Raw genomic sequence first — 24,218 nt, 5'->3', positions numbered from 1 at the left:
CTATTCCGCATTCTGCTAATCAATTCACACTTATATATATATATATATATATATTTGAGTTAAAACATTTTTATTCAAGAAAAAGTTTCAAGAATTCCATTCAACCCCCCTTCTGTAATTCTTGTTACATTGTTAAGGGACTAACAAGAACTCAGCTACAACCTTGAGAGAGAATACAAGATTTTTCTAGATCTGTTTGTTATCTCTAAACAAAAGACCCGTGTATGCTTTATAGACTAGCATCACGGGTTGACAAAACTTGCACTCAAATGTACTATAACAATTTCTAAAGCAACCTTATCTATGCCTTTTCTGGTGATAGCAAATCTGTGCAGAATCTTGCAGGTCTGTGAATATCCTTTGTCCAGTGATTCTTGGCCCTTGATCTTGTATTCTTCAAGCTGCTTCTGTAGTCTTTGCAATTCAGTGAATGAATTTTTTGTTGACTGATAATCATGAATCTTGAACTTCTCTATATTCTGAATCTGAGATAGTATGTCGAGATCTCTTTTTGTTCTGTAGAGAAGTGACATGTCGATAAATATAATGACTTATCAATATCTTCAGTTTTCTATATTTATATTTTACTTATCGAGGTCTCCAGTTCTTTACATGTAAAATGACTTGTCGATATCTCTGAGATCTCTACATGGAGAAATAACTTGTCGATATCTCCGAGATCTCTTGTTAGGACCAAAGGTATCGTAGAAGGGGGGTTGAATACGATACCACCAATTAATTTCGATTCAAAACAAGTTCTTAGTTTATGCTGGAAAGTAAAAACACAACACAATTCAAGGAATATATTTTGATTGATATAAACCTTAATGTTGCTACAATTTAATCAATTGATTAGCTTCTACAGAAATTTCAACAGCATAACAGTTCAGTTACAAAGCAATTAATATGAACTTGAATGCTCTGTAATGCTCTCCATAAAAGCTTCTCAGTTTGCTGGTGAAGAAATCTATCTGAATGAATGCTGAGATTTCTGTTTTATTGTAGACTTAAAACCAAATTGAATACATGGCTTCTTCTGGTCCAAGCATTCCACTCCAAAATAACCCAAGTCCCTAGTAGTCGATTGAAGTAGTCGATATAACCTTGTGTAGAAGTCGAATTCAAGCCTAGAGAGTGAGACTTGCCTTAGAATTAAACACACGTACCTACTAGTCAATTTTCTAAAGCTCAAAATCTACTAGTAGAATCTAGAAGTTGATTTCTCCTTGAATTGAAATGCTAGAAGTCGAATTGTATCCTTAAGAGTGTTTTTGACTTAGATTCTTCAAGTAGCTTCACACTAGTCGATTTCTAAAGCTGAAAATCGACTAGTAGAATCTAGAAGTCGATTTTGGCTTGCTCTTGCCTTAGAAAAATATTCTAAAATGCACTTCATTCAACTACTAACTCCTTAGAATCGACTAGTAGATTTTCTTGAATTCCATAAGTCGATTTCTACTCCTAGAGTGCTCTTTACTTAGCTAAATCTTTATACATGCTATTTGCTTGACCAACAACTCCTGGAATGTTGACATGAATCCCTTTTGAACTTGATCTTGAATTCACTTACCACTTCTTTTGTAGACTTGAATGATCAATCCTGAAATGCTGACGCTTAGTGCACTGGTCTGGTTCACAAACGACTAGCCCTGAATTGAATATCCTTACCCTTTCTTATTATTCCTTGTTAATGAATTCTGACTTGAGTTCTATAGATTGTTTTCTACTGAAATCACTTGATTTCTATACTTGAATCTTCAACTGTATTAAAACAACAAGTCCTCTGATTGTTTATTCTTCACAGAGGCCTGATAACTAAATGATCTTCTTTCTATGACTTCAAATAGACTTGCACTTGTAATACTGTGTTCTGATTCTTGTATGTGTCTGATCATTCTTCTTCTGGATTCCTTATGTAGACGTAGTATTATTAACCTATCCCGTTCTAGTGTTGTTATTGTGTTGAGTTATCATATAACTGTTCATACAGCTACGCAGTCTCACCAACAATCTGAAAGAGATATGTCCTAAGTCCAATCATGTATGAGGATTTAGGAATAACTTCTATGTAATCTGTTTTGATTTCATTGATATTAATAAAAGACTTGTTTTGTTTTTATTACGGGCTCTATCTATTTAAATGTTTAAATAAGATATATCACAGTTTAGAGTAAAGCTTTTTATGGATTGTGATGAGATCATAATAATGAGACCTAAAAGATGATAACTCTAAACTTAAATAGTTCATGGTCGTAGGATTACTAACTGGTAATTAATAATCCGTAAAGATCGGTACATACTATGCTTGCTTCATTATGAAGGATGTCTGTTCTCATAGACATTTGTGTGGTGACCCTATAGCTAGTATGTAGGTGCTTATTATAGAATAAGTTCACTGAACATGACTCACACAGCTGAACAACTGATGGAGTTCACTCACGTGTCAGCAGTTGTTCACATAGTGATAGTTGTACAAGTATCCTTAGACTTGAGGTCATCATAGTTATCTTGTGTACACTGAACTATGCTTTGGTTTAGTTCTTAGTCTCAAGGGACAATTATAAGGGCTCTACTGGGTATAGGATTTTGTACACGAAGATAGTGTATGATCAATAAAGGATCTACCCCTTCCAGTAAAAGAAGAGAATGTTCAATGCTGATCCACTTATGCTAGTTCAAGAATCTCTGGCCAGAGTGAATGAAATTAGAAAGGAGTTTCTAATTTACATTAAATAGAACTAAATATAGTGAATGGGAAAGCAAGTGATTAAATAAGATAGGCTTGACACAAGTTCCATGCCTTGTATTTAATCGTAACATTGTAGGGTAGAAGGAATTGATTGTACGGTAACTACTCACTGTATAGGTTCTTGGTATTCTAAGTAGTGAATTCGTATTATCCGGATAGTCGCGATATGCTGAGAAGTATCCCTCACGATGTAGAATAGATATGATTAATTAATTAATCATATTTAATGAATTAGAGAATTTATATAAATAATGATAAAATAGTTTTATTATTATTTATTTCTACTACCGGCTTAATATTGAACCTACAGGGTCACACCATAAAAGAGAATGATTTAATGGTGGAGGAATTAATTAATAATGGCTGATAATTATTTATTTATGAAATAAATAATTAATTGGCAAATTTAATAATTGATTAAATGAGATTTAATTGATTATAAATTAATTAAGGAAAAGGTTCTTAATATTATTAATTAAGAATTTAATTTTTGGAAATTAAATTAAGTGAGAGAATTATTTCTAAAGAGTTTAGAAAAAGGATTAATAATTAAAAGGTGTTTTAATTATTAGTGAGAATAATAAAGGGTTAATAATAATAATATTTTTTGGGAAAATTTTCAGCTGAAAATTTTGCCTATAAATATACTATTATAGACCTTATTTTTGCCTCAACCAAAAAGATTTACAAAATCCTAATTCTCTCCATCTCCTCCTCCTTCATTACATCATTTTCTTGGTGGATACCGGTGGTGTGCTTCACACTTGAGGAGCAGCTGCTAAGGATCTCCGTTCATCATTTTTGGATCGCCATTAAAGACCTCCATCTTTCCATTAACGTAAAGCTTTTTAAGGTAAACATACTGAACTACGAATTAAATATTATTTTTCGCATGGATCCTGCAGAGGGTTTCAGTTTTTTTAAGATTTAAATTTACGTTTTCGCTGCGTTTATGTGCTAAAAACCCTTCAATGGCATCAGAGCTACTTGCGAAAAGTTTTTAATTCGTTTATGTGTTTAACTGTTTTCGATATATGAGCATGTACGTGATTCGCCATGATTTGATGTTCATGTGAGTTGTATAATCATAAGATGATTATGTAATATGTATATATACAGATATATACATGATTTATGTTTGTTCTAATTATGAGAATCATATTAGATACGGATTCTGAATTGGCTGCTGCAGATTTGCTGAAATATGGGTCTGGTGTCCGATTCACGCAAATGAATACACTATTCCATAGGTACACGAGCGTCTGAACAAAACTGATAGCAAAAGCTATCAATGACTAGTCTGTGAGGCGTTTGACGTCGTTTATTGCCCGTGAACAGTGATTCTTGTTTTTCTGATTTGATTCTGATTTTTCTGATTTTTGTCATATTTTCTTTTTATGATTAGATCATGGATAATATGATATGTTAAGATCGGATTATGTGTTTTAACATGCTTTTATGTGTTGTATGAGCATGGTGGATGGTTATGGCCTTTCGACCTTAGTGTAATGGTTTTGGTTTTGGTTTTAAATACGACTTGCATGTCGTCAATCTTTGTAATCATAAATCTCGAATGTAACTCGAGTTATTCTTGTAAGTTCATTAGATTAGTTTTACTTTCAATCATGTAATGTAATTGAAGACTCAAGAAGGCTATCCAATGGAGGTGATACAAAGAAGAAGACGAGGCATACAAGAAGTCTAAACAAAGAAGAAGACTTATGTAATAAGTAGTTGTATTTATTTCCATCACCATATTATATTGACCTTGATCTTTATCATGAGCTTGATAAAGATCACATAGGATGGGGCCATAACCAAACACATTTACTTTATTGCACTTTACATTTACTTGTTTATTTAATTTTATATATGAGATATATGCCTATGTTTACCATGCGATGATAGATTTAGGTGAACTTAAATCAATATAAGGCATGCTCTAGAAAATCTAGAATAGGAATCGTTTCTTGCCTTAACAATAAATATTATGAATACAATCATGAGATTCTTGTGTTTATGAAACAAGTAATTGAATATGAATTTTCAATATTGAGAGAAAGGATGATTCTGTCAACAACAGATTTTTATCTGTAAGAAAGGGTTATTAAGTGACGCCTCTTGACAATGCTCCACCCGATCTGGAAATCATCTGATTATCGATTATTGATTTGAAATGTTTAATTTAAAAGGAAGAATCTCTTTATAATATGATTATGATTGTAACGTAATATAATCCCTCTAAAATTAAATAATATCAAGTAGTAATTGGCAATGACACAACGGGCTTGTGTCGGTCATAGCCTTCCAACATGGTAGAAAGTGGTTCTTATTTTTAAATCATTGTCGTTTTGTGCTACAGCCGAGGGCTTTGATTTTGAAATAAGAAATACTTGTCTATTACATAGAGATGTGTACATTGAATTAGAATCTAAAGGTCGTTACGTGCTACAGCCGTGGGCCATTGGAGACTGATTCAATTGTACGAAATATTGGGTTAGACTTGACTTAGAATATTGAGTTTGTCGTGCTACATCCGTGACTCAATTATTCAAGAGGCTAAAGTTTTATTAGGGAATAACATAAGATGTAATTGACAAGAGTTGTCTGCCTATTGAACATCATATGACGTTTCGTGCCACAGCCGAGGTTGTGTGATGGAATGTAGGATCCCTATTCCCACTAGCATTATGAATGCTTAATTTTCACTTAGGAGGTTGAAAAAAATTAGATAAACTAGTGGGAGACACTTATGAATAAAGACCCGATTCATATAGTGTTTTGAAATGAAATTGAATATTTGCTAAGTGGTGTTATGTGTTTATCATTTACAGATTTACTATATTCGTCATGTCTTCTGCACTATCACTCCGGAGCATACTAGATGCTCACAAGTTGGCTGGTCCTAATTTAGTTGTTTGTTTTCACTATAACAAGTTGGGGCACTGGAAGAGGAACTGCAAGGTTTACCTTGCAGAATTGAAGAAGAAGGGTAGTGAGACTACCGCTTCTAATTCAGGCATGTTCATGATCGAAGTTAATATGTCACTAGGTCAAATTTCTACTTGGGTATTAGATACCGCCTGTGGTTCTCATATTTGCAATTTGTTGCAAGGACTAAAGGGAAGTAGGACTCTTGAAAAAGATGAGGTGATTCTACGTATGGGCAATGGAGCAAGGGTTGCGGCCATATCTGTAGGATCATTTAGTTTACATATGCCTATGGGCAAGACTATTATTTTGAATAATTGTTATTACGCTCCCTCTATTGTGAGGAATATTATTTCTATTCCTATGTTGGATGTGGATGGTTTTTCATTTATTATTAAGAATAATGAATGTTCTATCCTTAGAGATAATGTTCTTTTTGGACGTGGAATTTTAAATAATGGTCTGTATGTATGTGACGTAGAGCATGATTTACTTCAAATTGAACAAACTAATAAAAGAAAATGAGATGATGAAAATCTGACCTATTTATGGAACTGTAGGCTAGGTCATATTAGTGAAAATAGATTGCGGATATTGCATAAGGAAGGGTTACTTGACCCCTTTGATTTTGAATCATATCCTACATGCGAGTCTTGTCTATTGGGTAAAATGACCAAATCTCCATTTAGTGGACATGGAGAGAGGGCTGCAGATTTGCTAGGATTGGTACACACAGATGTATGTGGACCAATGTCTACGCAAGCCAAGGGTGGATTTTTGTACTTCATTACTTTCATAGATGATAGATCTAGATTTGGATATGTGTATTTGATGAAACACAAGTCTGAAGCCTTTGAAAAGTTCAAAGAATATAAACATGAAGTGGAGAAACAAACCAAACACAGTATTATAACTCTTCGATCAAATCGAGGTGGGGAATACTTGAATAGAGAGTTTCTAGATTATCTCAAAGAAAATGGTATAGTCTCCCAGTGGACTCCCCAATATACTCCACAGTTAAATGGGGTATCTGAAAGGAGAAATCGAACTTTATTAGACATGGTTCGGTCCATGATGAGCTATGCGAATCTTCCAGTATTCCTATGGGGTTATGCATTGGAAACCTCAGCATATTTACTGAATAAGGTGCCTTCCAAATCTGTTCCTCAAACACCATATGAGATATGGAAAGAAAGGAAACCGAGTCTTAAACACGTTAAGATTTGTGGATGTCGAGCTTATGTCAAGAAAGTTGACCCAGATAAGCTGGAATCTCGATTCGTAAAATGTAATTTTGTGGGATATACTAAAGAGACTTTGGGGTATTACTTTTACACCAATTATCGGGTGTTTGTCTCCAGACATGCTACCTTCTTGGAAAAGGAGTTTATCCTTGAAGGAAACAGTGGGAGCAAAATTGAACTTGATGAAGTTCAAGAAGCACAAACTACTACGGATCAAGTGGAAACACATGTTCAGACTGAACAACCTTCTGTGGAACAGCCCATTCGTAGGACAGGGAGAGTGTCTCGCCAACCTGAGAGGTATTATGGCCTTGTCATTGAGAATGACAATGAGTTGTCAATCATTGATGATGACGAACCTGTGATCTATAATGAGGCTATGAGTAGTGTTGACTCAGAGAAATGGCATAGTGCCATGAAATCCGAAATGGAATCTATATATACCAACCAAGTATGGACTCTGGTTGAGGCACCTGAAGGTGTTAAGCCTATTGGGTGCAAGTGGGTATACAAAATAAAGATTGGAGCAGATGGCCAGGTGGAGACCTATAAGGCAAGGCTCGTGGCAAAAGGATTCAAACAAAGGCAAGGGATTGACTTTGATGAAACTTTTTCGCCTGTAGCCCTGTTAAAATCAATTCGGATTTTGCTTGCGATTGCTGCTTACTACGACTATGAGATCTGGAAAATGGACGTGAAAACGGCCTTCCTCAATGGGGAACTTGAGGAGGAAGTGTATATGACACAGCCAGAGGGTTTTCTTTCCAAGGGAAATGAACACCTAGTGCGTAAGCTGCTGTGAACCATATATGGTTTAAGGCAAGCTTCTCGTAGATGGAACATCCGTTTTGATGAGACAATCAAAGAGTTTAGTTTTATCAAAAACATAGATTAACCATGTATCTACAAGAAGGTTAGTGGGAGCGCGGTAACATTTCTTGTATTGTATGTGGATGACATACTTCTTATAGGAAATGATATACCGATGCTACAATCAGTCAAAGTATGGCTATCAAAGAACTTCACCATGAAGGACTTGGGAGAAGCATCCTACATTCTCGGTATGAAGATCTATAGAGATAGATCTAGAAGAATGATAGGTCTTACCCAGGTTACATACATCCAGAAAGTGCTTAAAAGGTTTAGCATGAAAAACTCCAAAAGAGGTCTCATACCGATGAGCCATGGAGTGTCCCTTTCCGAAAAAATGTCTCCTAAGACACCTGAGGAAAGAGAGCGTATGAGTAAGATTCCTTATGCTTCAGCAATAGGATCTATCATGTACGCGATGTTGTGTACAAGTCCTGATGTTGCTTATTCAATTAGTGTGACGATCAGATATCAGTCCAATCCAGGTGAAGACCACTGGAAAGCAGTGAAAAACATCCTTAAGTAGTTGCGAAGGACTCAGGACATTTTTCTTGTTTTTGGTGGTGAATCTGAGTTGAAAATAGAGGGTTATACTGACTCTAGTTTTCAATCAGAAAGTGATAGCAAATTCATGTCAGGGTACGTGTTTACTCTGAATGGTGGTGCGATTAGTTGGAAGAGTTCCAAACAGTCTACAACGGCTGACTCCACAGCGGAAGCAGAATATATAGCTGCAAGTGAGGCTGAAAAAGAAGCCGTTTGGATGAGGAAATTTGTTTCTGAGTTGGGAGTTGTTCCTAGCGTTGAAGAGCCTATTGTGTTGTATTGTGATAACAATGCAGCAATAGCACAAGCCAAGGAACCTAGGTCTCATAGAAATTCCAAATATGTCCTGCGGCGCTTTCATCTGATTAGGGATATTGTTGAAAGAGTAGATGTCAACGTCGAGAGAGTTGACATATATAACAATGTAGCAGCCCCACTCACAAAGCCACTTTTTCAGAGTCACTTTGATCGTCATAAAGACAAGATGGGTATTAGATACCAGAGTGATTGGCTTTAGTACAAGTGGGAGATTGAAAGAGATATATCTTAAGTCCAATCATGTATGAGGATTTAGGAATAACTTTTATGTAATATGTTTTGATTTCATTGATATTAATAGAAGACTTGTTTTGTTTTTATTACGGGCTCTATCTATTTAAATGTTTAAATAAGATATACCATACACTACACCAGAAACTGAATCAGACAACACTACTTACACAATGGTTGATCAAAAAACTGTTGTCCCAAATCATCAGACAACGGTGAATGATTCGTTGACTGAAAAGTATTGTGCGACTTCCCTTCTTACAATGGTGATTAAACTTTTTCCAAAGTGTTGTCTACATGGTACCAGTGTGCTCCAATGAGACAATGGTTATAGTTCAGCTTATTGTGTGACTTCTCTTACACAAGTTGTTTTTAGGTCATAATAAACCGTTGTGCTCGCTTTGAATTTAGACAACTAATTGTCATGACTGTTGTGCAAGTTAGACAACGGTGGCTCAAAACACATGTGTTCATGTATTTTAGACAATGGTGCTGAAAAACCATTGTTAGAAGCAAAACATGTAGACAATTGTTTATCACCTCTGTTGAGTAAATGAGTGTCACACAATAGTATATTACCTGTTGTCTGAATCACCTCCATTAGAATATAGGTGACAACAGTTTTCTTGTAAAACCATTATATGTTTACCTGAGAGTTTTTTTTAAAAAAACCTTCACATAGATACTTCAGGCAAAGATTCTGAATTATTAATTCTAGGAAAACTAATTCCTGACACATCTGACAATGGTTTCCGCTAATAAATGGTATATGCATTCTATCACACAACAGAGCTCACCAAAACCGTTGTCTGAATTTATGCCTCAATTTAAACTAATTACGTTTCTTTTTAAGTTATTTTTACTGTAAATTTTATTTATATAAAACTAAAAAAAAGTCACAATTTCTTTATTGTTAGATTATGAATAGATTATTCTTAGCCGTTGATTTAAAAAAAATTAAAATTTTCGTTTCCCCTCTATTTTATTTGGATTCCCGCCTGAATTTTTTTAAAAAAAATAGAAATTTTTTAAAAAAAATAAAAAAAAATTTGAAGGTGATTTAGGTTTGGAAGAATGATTTTCTAAAATGTAAGACAACAGTTTTAAAATTAAACCATTGTACGAAAGTGTACAAACAAGCCTTTTTTTAGGAACCCATTGTGTCATGACCATAACCTTTTTGAAAAAATATAAAACAACGGTTTGGGCGAAAATCCATTGTATGAACCTGTATAAACAAGTCTTTTTAGTTCAAACCATTGTCTATTGACATCAAATTTCTTGACAATCCCAAAGACTTGAATGAGACTTGAATCGTTACCGTACGCTTTCAAAATGTGCTACAAGAGAAGTGATTGGCATGTAAAAACTCACATTATCAAACACATGTTTAAATATCAATAAAGTTATACGAAATAAATAACTTATATTTTTTCTTTATAATATGTTGTATCGTAATCATATACGTACGTAGATCCCGTCATTACTTTCGAAATATAGTCGATAACTATACATATGAAAGATTCGGTACTTGTTAAGTTTACAATATTACATAGAGACACCGTATGAGTAAAGAAAAGTGAAACTAGACATTTAATGTCAATCGATTTGAATATTTTCTTTTTTCTTAATTTAATTCGATATAGGGGTTTAAAATTTGGAAGAATGATTTTCTAAAATATAAGACAACAGTTTTAAAATTAAACCATTGTACGAAAGTGTACAAACAAGTCTTTTTTTAGGAAACCATTATGTCATGACGTCAACCTTTTTGACAAAATATAAGACAACGGTTTGGGCGAAAATCAATTGTAAGAACCTGTACAAACAAGTCTTTTTAGTTCAAACCATTGTCTATTGACATCAAATTTCTTGACAATCCCAAAGACTTGAATGGGACTTGAATCGTTACCGTACGCTTTCAAAATGCGCTACAAGAGAAGTGATCGGCATGTAAAAACTCACATTATCAAACACATGTTTAAATATCACTAAGGTTATATGAAATAAATAACTTATATTTTTCGTTATAATATGTTGTATCGTAATCATATACATACGTAGATCCCGTCATTACTTTCGAAATATAGTCGATAACTATACAAATGAAAGATTCGGGACTTGTTAAGTTTACAATATTACATAGAGACACCGTATGAGTAAAGAAAAGTGAAACGAGCCATTTAATGTCGATCCATTTGAATATTTCATTTTTTCTTAATTTAATTCGATATAGGGGTTTAAAATTTGGAAGAATGCTTTTCTAAAATATAAGACACCAATTTTAAAATTAAACCATTGTACGAAAGTGTACAAACAAGCCTTTTTTTAGGAAACCATTGTGTCATGACATCAACCTTTTTGACGAAATATAAGACAACGGTTTGGGCAAAAATCCATTGTAAGAACCTGTACAAACAATCTTTTTAGTTCAAACCATTGTCTATTGACATCAAATTTCTTGACAATCCCAAAGACTTGAATGAGACTTGAATCGTTACCGTACGCTTTCAAAATGTGCTACAAGAGAAGTGATTGGCATGTAAAAACTAACATTATCAAACACATGTTTAAATATCACTAAGGTTATATGAAATAAATAACTTATATTTTTTCGTTATAATATGTTGTATCATAATCATATATGTACGTAAATCCCGTCATTACTTTCGAAATATAGTCGATATCTATACATATGAAAGATTCGGGACTTGTTAAGTTTACAATATTACATAGAGACACCGTATGAGTAAAGAAAAGCGAAACGAGCCATTTAATGTTGATCCATTTGAATATTTTATTTTTTCTTAATTTAATTCGATATAGGGGTTTAAAATTTGGACGAATGAATTTCTAAAATATAAGACAACAGTTTTAAAAATAAACCATTGTACGAAAGTGTACAAACAAGCCTTTTTTTAGGAAACCATTGTGTCATGACATCAACCTTTTTGACAAAATATAAGACAACGGTTTGGGCGAAAATCAATTGTAAGAACCTGTACAAACAAGTCTTTTTAGTTCAAACCACTGTCTATTGACATCAAAATTCTTGACAATCGCAAAGACTTGAATGGGACTTGAATCGTTACCGTACGCTTTCAATATGTGCTACAAGAGAAGTGATTGGCATGTAAAAACTCACATTATCAAACACATGTTTAAATATCACTAAGGTTATACGAAATAAATAACTTATATTTTTTCATTATAATATGTTGTATCATAATCATATACGCACGTAGATCCCGTCATTACTTTCGAAATATAGTCGATAACTATACATATGAAAGATTCGGGACTTGTTAAGTTTACAATATTACATAGAGACACCGTATGAGTAAAGAAAAGTGAAACGAGCCATTTAATGTCGATCCATTTAAATATTTCATTTTTTCTTAATTTAATATGATATAGGGGTTTAATATTTGGAAGAACGATTTTCTAAAATATAAGACAACAGTTTTAAAATTAAACCATTGTACGAAAGTGTTCAAACAAGCCTTTTTTTAGGAAACCATTATGTCATGACATCAACCTTTTTGACAAAATATAAGACAACGGTTTGGGCGAAAATCAATTGTAAGAACCTGTACAAACAAGTCTTTTTAGTTCAAACCATTGTCTATTGACATCAAATTTCTTGACAATCCCAAAGACTTGAATAGGACTTGAATCGTTACCGTACGCTTTCAAAATGTGCTACAAGAGAAGTGATTGGCATGTAAAAACTCACATTATCAAACACATGTTTAAATATCACTAAGGTTATACGAAATAAATAACTTATATTTTTTCATTATAATATGTTGTATCATAATCATATACGTACGTAGATCCCGTCATTACTTTCGAAATATAGTCGATAACTATACATATGAAAGATTCGGGACTTGTTAAGTTTACAATATTACATAGAGACACCGTATGAGTAAAGAAAAGTGAAACAAGCCATTTAATGTCGATCCATTTGAATATTTCATTTTTCTTAATTTAATTCGATATAGGGGCTTAAAATTTGGAAGAATGATTTCCGAAAATATAAGACAACAATTTTAAAATTAAACTATTGTACGAAAGTGTACAAACAAGAATTTTTTTAGGAAACCATTGTTTCATGACATCAACCTTTTTGACAAAATATAAGACAACGGTTTGGGCGAAAATCCATTGTAAGAACCTGTACAAACAAGTCTTTTTCGGTAAAACCATTGTCTATTGACATGTAAAAACTCTGATTAGAAACTCTGACATGTAAAAACTCTGACATGTACAAGAGAAGTGATTGGCATGTAAAAACTCACATTATCAAATACATGTTTTAAATTCATCTTGCATGTCAGGATTAGAAAAATTGAGTAAAAGTACCACTGCCGACAACGAGACTAGTTCCCAATTTAAAAGATTAATTTTTAAAATAATTTTTTTGACGATCCAACCGTATGGATGTTAAGAGATATCAATTTTAGTCATACGAAACAATTATTAACAAATTTGAAATTCATCTTGCACGTGAGGATTAGAAAAATCTAGTAAAAGTACCACTCCCGACAATGAGACTCGTTCCTGATTTACAAGATTAATTTTTAAAATGATTTTTTCGACAATCCAACTGTACAAATGTTAGGATATATTAATTTTAGTCATATAAAAAAATATTAAAAAATTTTAAATTCATCTTGCATGATATAAATAGAAAAAACTAATAGATATACTACTCAACAACACGAAATTGATAAAATAATTTTTTTAATAGGTGTCTCTTCAATTATTCAAATATTAAAATATTTTGACACTAATCATTATAAAAATAAATAAAAAAATTGAAATTTATACTCACTTTGATTTTATTCTTAGTTAAATGATTTATACTAATATAATTTATACTCATTTTTTAATAAATAACTATTTAAAATTTAATTTTTTAGTAATGTCGTTCCAATATTTTCTTTCTCTAGGTTATTCAATCATTTTCCCCCTTCACAAAATTTTGTTTCCCCTCTTTACTTCTAAATCTGATAAAATATTTCCCACTTTTATTTTCAATCTAGACCTCATCTTCTCTAGTTGAAGTACAATGATTTACGGCTTCTGTAGTGAATTGTTGGGCGGTCATTTTCCCCCCAAAACAAAAAACTACTCAATAATACTTCTCTTTCTACAACTGTCTTTTCTCTATGGATGCTCTATTTCTCTCTCTCCCCCTCTCTATATGAAAGCATGAATTTTTGGTGTTTCAGGTGTCCGGAATTATTTCTCTCCCCTGGACATGTCTATGGCTCTGATCTGGGGCTCCGGTTAAATAGAAATTAATAATTTTGGCTGATTTTGCAGGTAATTTGGGCTTCAAAATGGGCGCCTGAATGAATTGGTAAATATATATGCTTTATTTGGAGTTTTGTTCTGATTATTTGTGGGTTTTGGTTTAACTAATTGAAGATTTTTAAAATTGATGGTCCTTTATTTTACACAAAAAACTCCTCTGTCTAAATTCCATAGTGTTCTTCAGCCATAATTTTGAGTGAATGACACTTATATATGTGTGTTAATTTTGTGGTTGTTAAACACAAGGAATGTGCTAAAGAACCGGTTAGGTTCCACTCAGGTGCAGCAGAGAATAAGTTGAAAGCTCATATACAAGAAGTACTCAAATGCTGAGCTGAGAGAGGACCTGTTTCTCTTCTTCCACGGGCCACAGGTAGTAATAGCTCAAATTAATTTATGACTTCAAGATGAAATTGAAGAGGGACACGTTTTCTGGCTATTACAGATAATTCAATGGTACAACTTCATACTTTGAGTCCGACATATACTGTGATGATTATTTTCCGTGTGACCTTGATTTCCTTCTCCATTTCCAAGCTGAATAACTTGAAAATATGAAACATTTCAAATTGATTAGCTTCATACTTCTGCTAGTTTTTTTTAAGAATACTAGCATATACTATTTGTGACTTTAACATAGTTTCCATACTTTCTTAATTCTTTTTCCACAAGTATTTTCGTTTGTAATCTAATAATTTCAGAGAAGCAAGCATATTATTAACTTGATTGCAAATGATTCAGCCAAAACAATTTTCCTGTTATGAACGGCTTTTAGTACCTAGATTGCCTTGTCAGGCCACATAATTGAATTATATAGTAGATATATCTACACAGTTTTTGTAGATTGTAGCTAGATAATGGACATATGTATGTTATTTTGCAAAAGTTGTTCTGCCTATGCTACATATACTAGGAATGTTATGTTCTTCTTAAAACCGACTGGATTCAGAACCGCCTTGTGCAGATCAAGGGCTGTGGTCTTGGAGCAGTTATCTTTATTAGTTTTGTTCTTTTAATGCATTATACATAACTGCACTTCATTTTAATACTAAAGATGTATAATGTTTATGATCCAGTGGCTTGAATCAGAAATGTTGCAGCTCACTCATCTTCGTGATAGAGCAAGTGATTTAGGCAATAAGAAAAAATATCCTTTGCTGTTAATTTTATGTTTCGTTCTCTCTGGGTTTTTCTTCTTCTTTGAACATTGTAAACATTCATTATGGATAAGTTTTATACACATGCTTATGGCAACACAGGTGATTTACCTTGTGATATAGTAGTATTTAATTCTTACTTCTGAAGATAATGATAGTGAAATTGACAGTAATAAGCAAGGCTTGCTTCTCACCTATCTGTCTATAATATAAACACTATTATTCGGTAGTCTTTTTATAATTACAAAAAAGTCTTTTGTTTGTTCAGAAATGTGTATGAGGGATAAAGGCTCTGGCTTTAGCAGGAGAGGAAGGGAGCCAATATCTCCATGAAGTGGTGATGTAAATGATTCTTGAAGTGGTGACAGGAATATACTAGTAAGAATGGAGAAATTGATACTAATTTACTAGACTAATATATGTATGCTCTTTATATTATAAATAATTAGCATTTTATCAATGATCATCAACAATAGGTATTATCAAAGGTGGGTTCTACTTTAGGGATAGTAGAACATGGCGTAGAGTGTCGTATTTACCTTTATATGTACCTTTTCGGCAGGTAATTGCTCTGTGAACCCGTGTTTTACTTTTCTTGCATGGAGTACATGAGCTTTTACATTCAATATATGTTTATGAAGCTAGCCTTCCAGAAGATGAGTGTCGTTATGCGATTTATGACTATGATTTTGTGACCGTAGAGAATTGGCAGAAGAGCAGAATTTTCTTCATTGAATGGTAAGTACAAAATGCAAGGTCTTAAATTTGCTTTATTTGCATTCCACTTCTTTAAGTTCAGTTATTTATGATCTATATATGGTTGCAAAGGTGTCCAAGGTAAGGAGCAAAATTATTTACGCAAGCTCTAAAGACAGATTTAAGAGGGAATTCAACGACATCCAGCTTGACTTGCAAGCCACTGATCCAACAGAAATGGGACTTTTTTCAATAGCCAAGCTTATTAAAATGTGTACATTAATGAGCATTAGTAGAAATAGATTTTAAGTTACAATTGTAATTCTTGTAGAGAATCTTTGTATTGTAAATTTAATTTCAATTGTGAAATAATAATTGAATTATTATAATACCATTTTATTTAAAAACTGGTTTAATTTAAATAATGAGATTAATTTTATAAACAGTTGTGTGAAAGCCACATTAAAAATGATGAAAACCGTTGTTGTCTCGGTGCACATAGTTTTTTTAAAAAAAAACTGTTGTCTTTTGATATTATTTGCAATGGTTTAAATCTTTTACACCATTGCGTAAAGCTGTTGTAAGCATTGCTAAAACACAATACCCAAAAAACAAAAAACTGTTGCGTAAAGTATCTCATACATTTGTTTCTTAATAAAAACCAATGTGTAACTAGATGAAATAAATTTATAAACTGTTGTAGGAGTCAATTCTCATAACACTATTTTTAACTATTGTGTCTGTAAATTGTTACAACGGCTAAAAAACTGTTGTTTGTAGAATATTATACAGGGTCATATGCGTTGTGTGAATAAAACGAGACAAAGGATTTATATTCAGTTGTGTGATGTATTTGTTACAATGGTGCATAACCATTGTATGAGTGTCAAACACACCGCCCCCGGATAGACAACGAAAAATTCATGTTTTAGACAACGGTGGAAAATCATTGTCTGATCCAATATTTCTTGTAGTGATAGTTTAGAGTAAAGCTTTTTATGGATTGTGATGAGATCATAATAATGAGACCTAAAAGATGATAACTCTAAACTTAAATAATTCCTGGTCGTGGGATTACTAACTGGTAATTAATAATCCGCAAAGATCGGTACATACTATGCTTGCTTCATTATGAAGGATGTCTGTTCTCATAGACATTTGTGTGGTGACACTATAGCTAGTATGTAGGTGCTTATTATAGAATAAGTTCACTGAACATGACTCACACAGCTGAACAATTGATGGAGTTCACTCACGTGTCAGCAGTTGTTCACATAGTGATAGTTGTACAAGTATCCTTAGACTTGAGGTAATCATAGTCATCTTGTGTACACTGAACTATGCTTTGGTTTAGTTCTTAGTCTCAAGGGAAAATTATAAGGGCTCTACTGGGTATAGGAATTTGTACACGAAGATAGTGTATGATCTATAAAGGATCTACCCCTTCCAGTGAAGGAAGAGAATGTTCAATGCTGATCCACTTATGCTAGTTAAAGAATCTCTAGCCAGAGTGAATGAAATTAGAAAGAAGTTTCTAATTTACATTAAATAGAACTAAGTATATTGAATGGGAAAGCAAGTGATTAAATAAGATAGGCCTGACACAAGTTCCATGCCTTGTATTTAATCGTGACATTGCAGGGTAGAAGGAATTGATTGTACGGTAACTACTCACTGAATAGGTTCTTGGTATTCTAAGTAGTGAATTCGTATTATCCGGATAGTCGCGATATGCTGAGAAGTATCCCTCACGATGTAGAATAAATATGATTAATTAATTAATCATATTTAATGAATTAGAGAATTTATATAAATAATGATAATCATATTTAATGAATTAGAGAATTTATATAAATAATGATAAAATAGTTTTATTATTTATTTCTACTACCGGCTTAATATTGAACCTACATGGTCACACCATAAAAGAGAATAATTTAATGGTGGAGGAATTAATTAATAATGGCTGATAATTATTTATTTATGAAATAAATAATTAATTGGCAAATTTAATAATTGATTAAATCAGATTTAATTGATTATAAATTAATTAAGAAAAAGGTTCTTAATATTATTAATTAAGAATTTAATTTTTCGAAATTAAATTAAGTGAGAGAATTATTTCTAAAGAGTTTAGAAAAAGGATTAATAATTAAAATGTGTTTTAATTATTAGTGAGAATAATAAAGGGTTAATAATAATAATATTTTATGGGAAATTTTCAGCTGAAAATTTTGCCTATAAATATACTATTATAGACTCTATTTTTTCCTCAAACAAAAAGATTTACAAAACCCTAATTCTCTCCATCTCCTCCTCCTTCATTACATCATTTTCTTGGTGGATACCGGTGGAGTGCTTCACACTTGAGGAGCAGCTGCTAAGGATCTCCGTTCATCATTTTTGGATCGTCATTAAAGACCTCCATCTTTCCATTAACGTAAACCTTTTTAAGGTAAACATATTGAACTACGAATTAAATATTATTTTTCGCAAGGATCCTGCGGAGGGTTTCGGTTTTTTTTTAAGATTTAAATTTACGTTTTTGCTGCGTTTATGTGCTAAAAACCCTTCACAATCTCCCCATATTTGATTGTTAAACTTAACAAACAAAGTAAATAGAGAGGATAACTCAACTAACAACTAGAAAAAGTAATGTACCAGGACTTGTAAATAATGCTACTAGTTTTCTGGATCAAATACCGCATTTCCAGATTTATTAAGTAACTGAAATGAAAGATGCTTGTTCCTTTAGCACTGAACTGATCTTCAAGTAGTTTCATCTTCATTTCCTTGGTTCTTCAACTCTCTTCCAGATAATACTTCTCAGTATTGAAGTAATCATTAGTAGTTTCTTTTGTACAACCACATTTCCTGTTGAGAAGCACATATCTCTCTTGCTTCTCCCCCTATAAGAATCAACTGCTTAAAGGAGATCACCTTCGTGTACCACCTCTCCCGTACAATAGGATCCACAGATAAGAACTAATGGTACTCCCCTTTTAGAAAATAGCTTCTCCCTTTATGAAGAACAGTGATGAACCAAACCACTTCTTCTGATCAGTAGGAAATCACCTTGTGTTTACCACCTCTCCCGTACAATAGGATCCGTAGTTACAAACAACAATGGTGTGGTGTAGTGTACATGTGCTTTACCTTTTTCCTCATTCCTGCTATTTCTCCCCCTTAGTTGAGGAATCCTCCAAACTATCATATAAGCTTTTATCTCCCCCTTAGAGAAGGAATGTATGTGGTTGTCTGAAGGAGTTCTCATATGTTACTTGGTTGGAAAAGAAATAACAAGTCATAGTCTGCTCAACCATGTCCCTTTAAATGTTAATTGTGAGCTCCCAAAGGTCCCGAAGTATTATAATCCAATCTGTAAATGTTAGGTTCCTAAGAGTTAAGTTCCAATCATAAACAAAATCGAGACCCGAAGTATCAAGAACCATGATTTAGGATAGGGAATGTGATATGGTGTTTCTGTATTTCTTCCTCACTGTGAGTGTGTGATTCTGTTTCGTGTACCTCACAATTGTTTCACTCTTCTCTCCACTCATGTTTACACTCATTCTCACAAGTGTATCACTCCTCTCATAGCTCCAAAATCCAGCAGTACCTGTAAGGAAAATCACCTTAGCCATCCTTAAGGAGGTCACAGGTGGTGCAATGGGAGTTCGCAAATCCCCATCCTCGTTAGACTTGTCAGATGAATCAGAGTCATAATCTACAAGTTGCTAGTTTCCATTTTAGGGTCCCAGATTTGAACTCTGGGAAGGTAAACAATGATCCAAAGAATTTAGCATAAAGATCAAAGTTTCCTTCTAATGTTTGTGAAAACATTTCCTTATGACTCATCAGGTAATATCTGAATCATTGTCAACAAGTTGCCGATCTGCACCTATGTCGGATCCACTATCCGCAGATACATCCAGGTTTATTAGTCCTGGGGAGGTAGACACTGACCACTGACATATAGCTATTGGATCAGTATCCTCTCCTAACACTTGTAAAGGCAATTGGTCCGTTAAAGAACCTTAAACAATCGTATCTAACCGTAAAATGGTCGAAACTCTTATTTCTGTCAACTCAATCTTTTTGTGTATTTAATGTGTTTTTCTAGTGTTTGTGCATTTCAGGGTATTAGTTGCATTTCGGGGGAGAATTCATCAATAATAAGCCTTGGCATATGTTCAGCATTGCAAGTGGGAAGAGAGGAGCAGATTACAGCGAAGAAACGGAGCAAAACAGACCATTTTTCCAGAAGGAGTCTGAGCGCCCGCTCAGCTATGCTGAGCGGCCGTGCAGGAAGCTGAGCGACCACGCAGGGTCGTAAATTCAGAATAATTATTTTAGACTTCTAATTCTGTTTGGCTTCCAACTTCTGAGTAATCTGGGTTTTATGGGACTCCTATATAAGTAGATTTCAGAGACGTTTCACTAAGGTTGGATCGTGGTATTAATCAAGAAGCGAAGGAGATAAGGAAGAAGACCGTTTTAGCACACCGCAATGAAGAGGAAGCATATTTTCTTGTGATTCTTATTTTCGTTGTAACGTTGGATGCTAGTTTTCTTTAATTTGAACCTATTTACTCTTGTGACGTACTCAGGTTTAATATAAGTAGTTTAGTTATTATTCTCTTGTATTTATTTATCATGTTTTCATATGAACCCATGATGACGATGAGTGTTATCATGGGCTAATCGTGATCATGGGGTCATAACGGATTTACTATGGAATTCTTTAGTTAGTTGTTTAATACCTTAGTGTGTGATGATTGTATGATATCTAGTATTGGTTGTGCTTATTCGTCTTATTTGCGTCGCGAACATATAAGATAGGGTGTTAATCTTTTGTGAAGCGATGGTGGATCTTGAGATTTAGAACTTGCCATGCTAGCTTAGGTTCATGTATGATGTTGCATGATTAGTGGGTAACTCTAACCGTTTTATTCGCCCTGTGTAATCAAAAGGAATAAGTTGTTCTTAAATCGTTATGTTGTCAATTTCTGTAGACATATAGGGACTCAACATAATTGATGCATATTCAACTTCTATCTTAATTGTGGATGTTTGGTAGAATGGTATTAGTACAATGAAAGTTGGCTTTTATCAGTTTTGTGTTATTCGATTAATATCATCACTGTTGCATGCTAAGGGTAATAACAATGACTATTGAAGGAAGTAGTAATGAAGTTGTGATCTCATGAGTGTTTTAATATTGTTAATTCGAAGTGTTAATTAAGTTCTTAATTGTAGTAGTTGATTGTAGTTAATAAGTAGTTAATCAATTCTAAGTGTTATTGTCTTAACATTGAGAAGCAATCATACATTGGTGAGTAAGTTTAATTGAACATAATTAGTCTGAGTCTCTATGGGAACGAACTAGAAAGTATTCTATATTACTTGTGAACGCATATAGTTGCGTGTATTATTAGCACGTGAATTCGCCCTAACAAGTTTTTGGCGCCGCTGCCGGGGACTCGGCGTATTTGTTTAGTTTATGTACTTACCATCATTGGTCATTAGGACTCAGTGATTAAGACGTGTTACTTATTATTTCCGGTTGTGTTTCAGGTACTTTAGCGAGCGTTTATGCAAACTCGTTCTCATACTCGCAAGAGGACTTTAGATACAGCTGAGGAGACAGACGAAGTTCTTGATATTCCGGAGAAAATAGATTTTGAAGATTCAGATTCAGGAAGTGAGCAGAAAGAGCCAGTAATCATGGGTGATCATATTGTTTGGCAGATCCAGCTCTTATGGACTTTTCTCGGCCTAAAATTTATGACATTCAATCTAGCATCATGCACCCGGCTATTGAGGCCAATAACTTTGAAATCAAGCCGGGCACTATTCGGATGGTGCATAATTCTGTTTCTTTTGGAGGTGCTGCTACTGAAGACCCCAACATGCACATAAGAAATTTTGTCCAGATCTGTAGTACTTTCAAATATAATGGTGTGAATGATGAGGCTATCAAGCTGAGGCTTTTCCTCTTCTCTCTGAGGGATAAAGCTAAGGACTGGTTACATTCCAAACCAGCTGGGTCCATCACTACTTGGCAAGATCTTGCGCAAAAGTTTCTGGTGAAGTTTTATCCAATGGCAAAGACTGCTGTATGAGGAGTGCTCTTACTCAGTTTGCGCAGCAACCTACAGAATCTATGTGCGAAGCTTGGGAGCGCTACAAGGAGATGTTGAGAAAGTGTCCACACCATGGAATGCCTGATTGGATGGTGATCACTGGTTTCTATAATGGTTTGGGGGCCCAATCTCGGCCCATGCTCGATGCTGCAGTTGGAGGCGCATTGTGGGCCAAAAGCTATACTGAGGCTTATAATCTTATTGAGACTATAACTGTAAATGAGCATCAAAACCCAACTCAAAGGATGATACCTGGGAAGGTAGCAGGTATTCTGGAAGTCGATGCAGCCACCGCTATTGTAGCGCAGCTCCAAGCGCTGTCTATGAAGGTCGATTCTCTAGCCACCTATGGAGTCAATCAGATAGCTATGGTCTGTGAGCTTTGTGCAGGTTCTCATGCTACGGATCAGTGTTCTCTTATTAATGAATCTGTTCAGTATGTGAATAATTATCAGCGACAACAGCAGCCTGTGCCAGCTACTTATCATCCTAACAACAGAAATCATCCAAATTTCAGCTGGGGTAATAATCAGAATGCTATTCAGCAACCATATCAGCAAGGTATGATTAAGCAGTTCAATCCACCTGGATTCCAGCAACCGCAGCAATATGCTCAAAGGCAATCATATCCTCAACAGGAAGGTGCAGCTGCACCCACTAGTGCTGATTTTGAGGAACTTAAGCTGTTGTGCAAGAGTCAGGCGGTGTCGATCAAGACCTTGGAAAATTAAATTGGTCAAATAGCTAATACAGTGCTCAATCGTCAACCTGACATACTTCCCAGTGACACTGAAGTGCCAGGCAGGAAGGAAGCTAAAGAGCAAGTCAAGGCTATTACCTTAATGTCTGGAAAAGTTGCTGATGCTGAAAAAGTAAAAGAAGGAGAAGCTGAAGTTGGAGATGAAGAAGCTAAGTAAAAGGAGAAAGCGGCGGAACCAAGGAAGACTACTGTTGAACACACTCTGCCTAAGGGTAATACAGGGGAAAAACAACTATATCCTCCACCACCTTTCCTTAAGAGATTGCAACAACAAAAGTTGGATAAGCAGTTCGGTAAGTTTCTGGAGGTGTTCAAGAAACTTCACATCAATATACCTTTCGCTGATGCTCTGGAGCAAATGCCTAGTTATGCGAGGTTTATGAAGAGTATTCTTTCAAGAAAGGTGCAACTAGATGACCTTGAGACTGTTGCTCTAACGGAAGAATGCAGTGCTGTGCTGCAGCAAAAGTTACCTCCAAAGCTTAAAGATCCAGGTAGCTTCACCATTCCTTGCACCATTGGCAAGTTGTCTTTTGACAAGTGCCTTTATAATTTGGGAGCAAGCATCAATCTGATGCCGTTGTCGATCTTTAAAAAGTTGGATTTACCTAATCCAAAGCCCACCTACATGTCTCTACAATTGGCTGATCGTTCTATTACTTACCCAAGAGGCATAGTGGAGGATGTGCTAGTCAAGGTGGATAAGCTCTTCTTTCCTGCAGACTTTGTTATTCTGGATTTCGAGGAAGATAAGAAGATTCCCATAATCTTGGGAAGACCTTTCTTGGCTATAGGCCGTACCTTGATAGATGTGCAGAAGGGTGAACTTACTATGCGGGTACAGGATCAGGATGTGACATTCAATGTATTCAAGGCAATGAAATTCCCTACAGAAGATGAGGAGTGCTTAAAAGTGGATTTGATTGATTCTGCGGTTACTTCAGAACTCGATCATATGCTAATGTCTGATGTATTAGAGAAGGCCTTAGTGGGGGATTTTGACAGTGATGATGAGGATGGCAATGCGCAACTACAATATCTTAATGCTTCTCCCTGGAGGCGAAAGCTAGACATGCCTTTTGAATCTCTTGGTGCTTCTGACCTCAAAAATGCTGAAGGAAAGCTCAAACCATCTATAGAGGAAGCACCTACCTTGGAGCTTAAGCCATTGCCTGAACACTTGATGTATGCTTTTTTAGGTGATGCATCTACTTTACCTGTTATTATTGCATCTGACCTTTCAGG

At 34.4% G+C, this 24,218-nt stretch overlaps 1 non-coding gene across 1 annotated transcript; it reads right to left on the bottom strand.

The window, feature by feature from the left end:
* Positions 1 to 22,185: 22,185 nt before the first annotated feature.
* LOC141699033 (small nucleolar RNA R71) lies at positions 22,186 to 22,292 on the bottom strand. Its single transcript, XR_012565524.1, has one exon. It is a non-coding gene; the product is annotated as a small nucleolar RNA R71 (small nucleolar RNA).
* Positions 22,293 to 24,218: the final 1,926 nt, after the last annotated feature.

Source organism: Apium graveolens, chromosome 11 (assembly GCF_009905375.1).
Source record: "Apium graveolens cultivar Ventura chromosome 11, ASM990537v1, whole genome shotgun sequence".
In the NCBI taxonomy this organism is placed as follows: Eukaryota; Viridiplantae; Streptophyta; class Magnoliopsida; order Apiales; family Apiaceae; genus Apium; species Apium graveolens.
The sequence above is the reverse complement of the archived record's forward strand: the minus strand, read 5'-3'. Positions and strand labels throughout refer to the sequence as shown.